Here is a 7,879-nt window from a genome sequence, read left to right as displayed (position 1 = left end):
TATCATAGCAAAATTTAGCTAAATGACCTTTATGGCCACAAATAGAGTATTTATAAACTTTGCTATATATGTGTACATGATGAATAGGATGTTTAGATGTTTTAGCATGAGACTTAGCACACATGTTCATAAGCTTATCATGATTTTTTAGCATGAGACTTAGCACACATGTTCATAAGCTTATCATGATTAACAATACATATTTTAAGGGTTGAATCTAAAGATGATATGCATCATGATTAACAATACATATTTTAAGGGTTGAATCTAAAGATGATATGCGATCCTTAACATGATTCAATTCATCATTATGCATACAAGTATTGTTATGAGAAGTAGAACATATATAGTTATTTATAAAAGAGACAGTATCATTCTTTATGTTCTCTACTTCTAACATGACATTATCATTTTCATGAGATAGGCTAGAAATGGATGATGATAATTTCTCATTTTCTAATTTTAACATATCAATATTTTCTTTAAGAGCAACATTTTCTTGAGAAATGATATCAAAATTGGAAGCTAGCTTCTCATGATCGGATTTCAAAATGACATGCTAGCTTTGTAAATCAATAAAATTATTTTGTAATTTTTTGTAGGCATGCAATAATCTTTCACTAGCACAAGCAAGTTCATCATTAGGTAAATCATTAATAGATTTGAACCCGTAAATCTCACTATGGCTATCGCCTAGTGCTCGTGTGCATGAAGCTCCTTTTGAACTTGAAGCGGGATCCTCCAAAGCTTGTCGGATCACCTCCAAGTCCCTTTGATGTGCTTTAATAAGTTTTCATAAGTTGTTGAGACAGTAGTACACCCGACGGGCCTTGAGAAATTTCTAAATAAAAAAATACCGAAGAGATTCAAGATCCTTCATGTAGAACTGTTGTTGTAACTGAGAATTTATGTACTGTATACCAGTCATATCATCACCTATATTGATTATACCATCTACATAGATGAGTAATAAAACTCTACCATGCGATGTAGTGTGAATAAACAGAGAAGCATATTGATGACTTTCCATAAAGCCTACCTTGAGCACGACGTCGCGAAAATACTTAAACCAAGCGTGGGGTGCTTACTTGAGACCATAAACAATACGGAGAATGAGACATACATGTTCCGGAGGAATATTGAACCTTGGAGATGGTTGCATATATACTATCTCATATAAAGAGCAATGGAGAAAAGTATTTTTAATATCCATTTGGTATAACGACCAACGATGAGTAGCAGCGATCGTAAGAAGAGTACGAACGATGGGCATCCGAGCAACAGGAGCAAATGTCTCCTCATAATCAATACCTTGTTGTTGAGTAAAACCTTGAGCTACTAAACGAGTTTTACAACATTCAATGGTGCCATCAGGATGATACTTAACCTTATAAACATATTTACTGCCAACTAAAGAGATGTCAGGGGGATAGGAAACAACATCTCATGTATGTGTTTGCTGAAAGGCCTAAAATTCCTCAGCCATAACCTGTCGTCACTCTAAAAATTGAACGGCCTCTTGAAAAGACTTTGGCTCAACTATAGTATGAATGATAGCAAGAAAATTATAAAAGATAGATGAATAGGAAGTAACTGAAGCATACCGTGCAGGCATGACATGTGGACGTTTACCTCGACGAAGAGCAAGAGGAACCTCAGGCGGGGGAGATGCTGGCGGAGGTGCATGGAGGTCAATAGTATTTTTTGGAGTGGATGTCATGTCTACGGGAAGGGATCGGATGGTGAAAGAAAATGCTCGGGTGAGGGAGAGTCAATAGAATGAGATTGAGAGATTTTAGAGAGATCTCAAAAGGAGAACTGAGGTATGGAAGTGGGTGATGTAGCTGGCGGATAAGTATGATCAGTAGTGTGGAGGAAATTGAAATCATCGGAAGTAGAATATAATGGAGAATCCTCTTCGAATTGAACTTGTCGAGATATATAAACTCGACGAGATACGAGATCATAACAACGATAACCTCGATATTCCGAACTAATTCCTAAATAAACACATAGAATAGCTTCGGGAGACAATTTATCACGTTCGTGAGATGGCAGAAAAACGAAACAGCGGCAACAAAAAACATGGACTAGATCATGACGGGGAGGATGAGTATAAACATGACTATGAGGAGTAGCACCAGAAAGAGAGCTAGATGGAGTGATATTAATGACATGAGTAGCAGTGAGAATGACCTCAGCCCAGAAACGACGAGGAACAGAGCAAAAAATGAGTATGGATCGAGAGGTATTAAGAATATGACGATGTTTGCATTCAGCAATATCATTTTGTTCATAAGTATAGGGACATGACTGTTGAAAGATAGTCCCATAAGAGGACATAATAGAGCGCATAGTAGAGGATAGGTACTCTTTGGCACAATCAGAACGAAAAACTTAAATACGAGCTTGCCACTAAGTGAAGATCATCGCAGTGAAGGCTTGATAAGCAGCAAGTATGTCAAAATAATTTTTAAGTAGGTAGATCCATGTATAACAAGAAAAATCATCGATAAAACTAACATAACATAAGTAGCCAGATGAAAAAGGCAGAGGAGCTGGCCCCCAGATATCAAAATGGACCAAATCAAATAAGGACGTGGAAACAGATGAACTGGTTGAAAACAGTATAGCAGTGAATTTAGCCAATTTATAACCAGTACATGACTCAATATGAGAATACGAGGATACGAGACCAAGTACTCCGAACTGGATAAGACTTTTTAGCCTTTTATGAGACACATGACCAAGTCGTTTATACCACAAATCTGCGAAAAGTAAGGTAGAGGATTTTGGACTTACAGAAGCAATAAGAGAACGTGGATGTATGGACTCTTGAAGGTGAAGATATTCCAGAAAATAAAGTTTATGTCTCCTCCGGCTAGCCCCAACAGTCTTGCCTGCCAGTGGATACTGCACAATACAAGTATCAGAAGAAAATGAGACAAGTAGGTCATTCATATATATGGAGCTAACAAAAATTAAATTCAAACACAACTGAGGAGCCATATAGACGGGACCAAGAGTTAGACGACCAGATGAGTCAGTTTGTGGGGTGATAAAGCTATACTGAGTGATAGACAAATGTTGTCCAGCAGCCATGTAGATAGGGGGAAGAGAAGAGGAAGTGAAGACAGAAGATAAGAGGGGGGCATTACGAGTCATATGAAAGGAACGGTCAGAGTTAAAAATCCAGAGATTGTTCATACCAGAGAGCGAAGAGTTGGCTGAAGAACCAACAAGACGCATACCAGAGAGTTGTGCAGTAGATGTAGAGGCTCTATGTTGAAGAGCATTAATTTGATGGCGAATATCAGAGAGTTGTACAGCACATGGAGAGGTGGTATACTGAAGGGCCGTAATTTAACGACTAATATTTGCAATAGCTTGAAGAGTCTCATTTTGATGGCGAATATCAGAGAGTTTTGTAGCAGATGGAGAGGTGGTATGGTGAAGAACCGTAATTTAATGGCTAATATCTGTAATAGCTTGAATGGTAAGGTCTAAAGTGGTAGATGGCATAACATTGACCGATAATCCTGGTGCACTAGAGGATCAGGACTGATGGGATAGTGACTACGGCCAGTTCCTGAGGAATGTAACTCAGGATGAAGCTGGAAACATGTCTCAAAGCGGTGTCTCTCCTTCTTGCAATAGGTGCAAAACAACTTAGACCGAGCCTGAGAAGCAGATACCAGTGAAGAGGCCATAATAGCAGCAATTCAAAGTTTAAGATAATAATCCTTGAACGAAACCTGAATGTTTAAAGGAGAACCCGAATGTTAATGTAGAAACCCGAAGGTTAAAATGTAAAAACTCGAAGGTTAAATTTGAACCCGAAGGTTATACATGACTATCAAATCTGAGAAAAAAAAGCAACCGACGACCAAGGTGACCCGAAGATCGGCCAGATCTGATGCTCACGCTAAAGACCTAAAACGGATTAATGCCGATGTTGAGACATTGAAATGTCGAGATGGATTAAAATGACGATGCCGTTACTGACTGCGAAACGACAATGTCGTTCGTTTGAGGCTGAGAGACGGCTTGAAACGGTGATGCTGTTAATTTGAGACCGAGAGACAGTCTTGAAAAATGGCTATGCCATAAATATAAAATCAAGAGATGGTCTTAAAACAACAATACTGTTAAAATAGAACCCGGATGTTTAAAATAGAACCCGAAGGTTAGAATGAAATCCGATGGTTTAAAATATAACCCCAAAGATTAAAATGGAATCCGAAGGTTAAACGAGAACGCGAAATGCGTTAAGAGGCCGCAAAGCAGCAAGACCAAAAATCTGGCAGAGGAACGCAAAAAAAAGCGTTAAAACGATTGCAAAGCACCAATGACAATATTTTGGCAAAAGAATGCAGAAGCGTTAAAAATTTTTATTGGAAGAGAAATAATAACCCTACCTCTGATACCATGTTAAAGTAAGAAAGAGAGAGAGAGTCTTTGGTCAATTTTCCTTTGAGTTGAATATTGAGTGTGCACATATATTTATACAAGTAGAGGAGGGTGATGTGCGTTCTCACAAGCAATGTGGGACTAAAAACCCACTACTAACACTATTATCAACAGAACTCAAATAGGTCTCGAGGTCAGTACTCGATAACTAACTTCTGGGTTGATTTATGATTTATGATTTCTATTTATTTTAATGTCTATTAACTGCGCTTAGCTAAAATTTTGCTCAATGATCGTTGCCTCCGTCGGAAATTTCATGTGTGAGCATATCTCTCCATTAGAAAAGTTAGAAAAAGGTAATAAATTTAATTAGGCGTTGATGCCAGTACCTAATAAATAATTTTTTTAAAAAAAAAGAGAAAATTGATTTATGATCTCTACTAGTTATGCCCATAAACACCTAGTTGAGCTCAAATAGGAGTTGCAATTTTCTACTCTAGTAATCATGATAAAAAAAGTAAATATACAAGTACAAACTAAAATTAGAAGTGTTGGGGAAATATCAGATACGCTCTGACACCCGTTCTACGGAATTTGCCCTACCGGATCTTGTGTTAAGCAATAGAAAAAAGAAATCACTACAAATAAAAAATAATTGCAAGAACAGAGAACACCGATTTTAACGAGGTTCGGCAATTTGCCTACGTCCTTGGGAGCCACACAAATAATTTCCTTTATATTAAAAGAAGATTACAAAGCTTGTAAAGAGCAAATCTCAACTTGAGATTTCTCAAAAGAAGAGCCAACAGAAACTATCTGTTGTTCTAAAAGGCGCGAGTTTTTCCAACTGGAAAAACTCCTCTCTCTCTTCAATAATTCGCTACAGGAATTTCACAAGAATTGAACGAGATTTTCTTCTGAAAATCTCGAGCTCAATAAATGGCGCCGCCAGAGAAAAAATTCGCTAAGAAGAAGAAAATCGCGGCTTCAATCTCGTGCTCATGGGGTTCCCTTAAATAGGGAAACCCTAGCCTACAGCTGGACAAGTGCTCTCCAACACCGCAGGCGAAGAAGAAAGGGGGAGGCGATCTCCGATTTCGCCTGACTCAGCCCATGCTCGCCTGTGAGCTCAATCCCCGCCTGCACTTCATCTCGCCTACACAGGGGGCTTCGAATCCGCCTTCAGTGGCCAACTCGCCTGCAAAAGAGGCTTCGAATCCACCTGCTCAAGTTCGTTAATCAAACCTCGCCTTCGCCTGACGCCAAGCTCGCCTGCAGCTAGGGTTTCGAGCTCGCCATTAGCTCTGACTTCAAGCTTCGATCTCGAGCTCGTTTGAGCTCGCCTCCGCCGCTTGACCTCGCCGGAGCTCACTGCCGACCAGGTTTGGGTCTACACCCTGTTTCCAACAATCTCCCACTTGGAGACCAAACCGCAATCAGTAAGCTCTCTCTTAACAAACATCTTCTTCTGTGTGGCTCCGCCCTCATCTCTTACATATGAAGGCCAACTGAAGTTACGCACAACTCCAGTTTCTGAATGGTGACTGCTTTAGTCAACATATCTGCAGGATTTTGGCTTCCCAAAATCTTTTCCAACTGTAACTTTCCGTCCTTAATCATTGAGCATATGAAGTGGTAACGTCTGGCATAAAACACTGAGTTCTTAGCAATGTGTATAGCACTCTGGCTATCACAATAAAGAACTTCGTTCCCCCGCTTCAGACCTAACTCTTCCAGGTACCCGGTTAACCAAATCATCTCCTTGCTCGCCTAGGTCACTGCGACATACTCTGCCTCAGTTGTGGACAACGTCACAATCTTCTGCAAACGTAAGACCCAGCTCATTGCTGTCGACCCTAAAGTATAAACATACCCCGTGGTGCTTCGCCTTGTATCATGATCACCGACAAAATCTGCATCCACGTATCCCTGCAGTACCAACTTCTTTCTCCCGAAACACAGTGGCATATTCGTAGTCCCTCTCAGATATCGCAATATCCACTTCACGACCTCCCAATGTTGCTTTCCTGGGTTGCTTGCAAACTTGCTCACAACTCCCACTGCATGGGCAATATCCGGTCTCGTGCAAACCATTGTGTACATCAGACTACCAATGGCTGATGAATACGGCACCTTCCTCATGTGCTCCTTCTCAGCATCAGTCTTGAGTGATTGTTCACCAGACAACTTGAACTGGCTTCCAAGGGGCATGCTAACAATCTTAGCATTCTGCATATTGAATCTCTGAAGTACCTTCTCAATGTATTCAGACTGACTCAACTTCAATGTCCCCTCAGCCGCATCCCGGCTGATCCGCATCCCAAGAATCTGCTTCGCTGCGTCCAGATCCTTCATGAAAAATTCCTTTGCTAACTGCTTCTTCAGCTTGTTTATCTCCTGTAAACACGGTCCTGCAACTAACATGTCATCAACATACAACAATAACACGATATAGCTGGTCCTGAACCTCTTGAAGTAACAGTAATGATCTGAATTACATCTGCCATAGCCATTGCTCTGTATGAAGTTATCAAACTTCTTATACCACTGCCGTGGAGCCTGTTTCAATCCGTATAAGCTCTTCTTGAGACTACACACCATCTCTTCTTTTCCTTCCTCAATGAAGCCAACATGTTGCTTCATATAGATTTTTTTCATCTAAGTCGCCATGAAGAAAGACAGTCTTCACATCTAACTGCTCAAGGTAGAGATTTTTAGCAGCTACCAAGCTCAACACCACCCTGATGGTTGTGAGCTTCACAACGGGGGAAAATATTTTCGTATAATCCACTCCTTCCCACTGTTGGAACCCTTTCATGACTAATCTGCCCTTGTATCTCTTCCTTTCATCACTCTCCTGCTTGACTCGGTAAACCCACTTGTTATGTAAGGCCTTCTTCTGTGCAGGTAGCTGGGCTAACTCTCATGTCTCATTCGAGTGGAGAGAATCCATCTCTTCTTGCATTGCATTCTCCCACTACTGAGATTCGCTCACTTGCATAGCCTCCTCATAGCATTCTGGTTCTTTACTATCTGTCAAAAGTAGGTAGTCTAGTGACGAGAAATACCTGAGATTCAGTTTGGGTACCCTGAATGACCTCCTAAGCTCCTCACCCTGGGTAGTCAGTTCTGCAACTGGAGTCTCCTCCGTTCTTTGGTCAGAATCGACGTTGTCTCCCCCATCTGGAAGTTCCTCTCTCCTCCGTTCTTTGGTCAGAATCGACGTTGTCTCCCCCATCTGGAAGTTCCTCCAAATCCATGTACTCGGATGCGTCTGCATCCGTAGTGCTCGACGTTGTCTCCCCCATCTGGAAGTTCCTCCAAATCCATGTACTCGGATGCGTCTGCATCCGTAGTGTTACTCCCACTGCTTTGGCCCGCCTTGGCATTGTCCTTGTCCTTGTACATCACTTCCTCATTGAATATAACATCTCGGCTCCTGATGATTTTCCTGTTCTTCTTATCCCAC

This window comes from Asparagus officinalis, chromosome 1, assembly GCF_001876935.1.
Source record: "Asparagus officinalis chromosome 1, Aspof.V1, whole genome shotgun sequence".
Lineage (NCBI taxonomy): Eukaryota > Viridiplantae > Streptophyta > Magnoliopsida > Asparagales > Asparagaceae > Asparagus > Asparagus officinalis.
Note: the sequence above shows the minus strand (reverse complement) of the source record.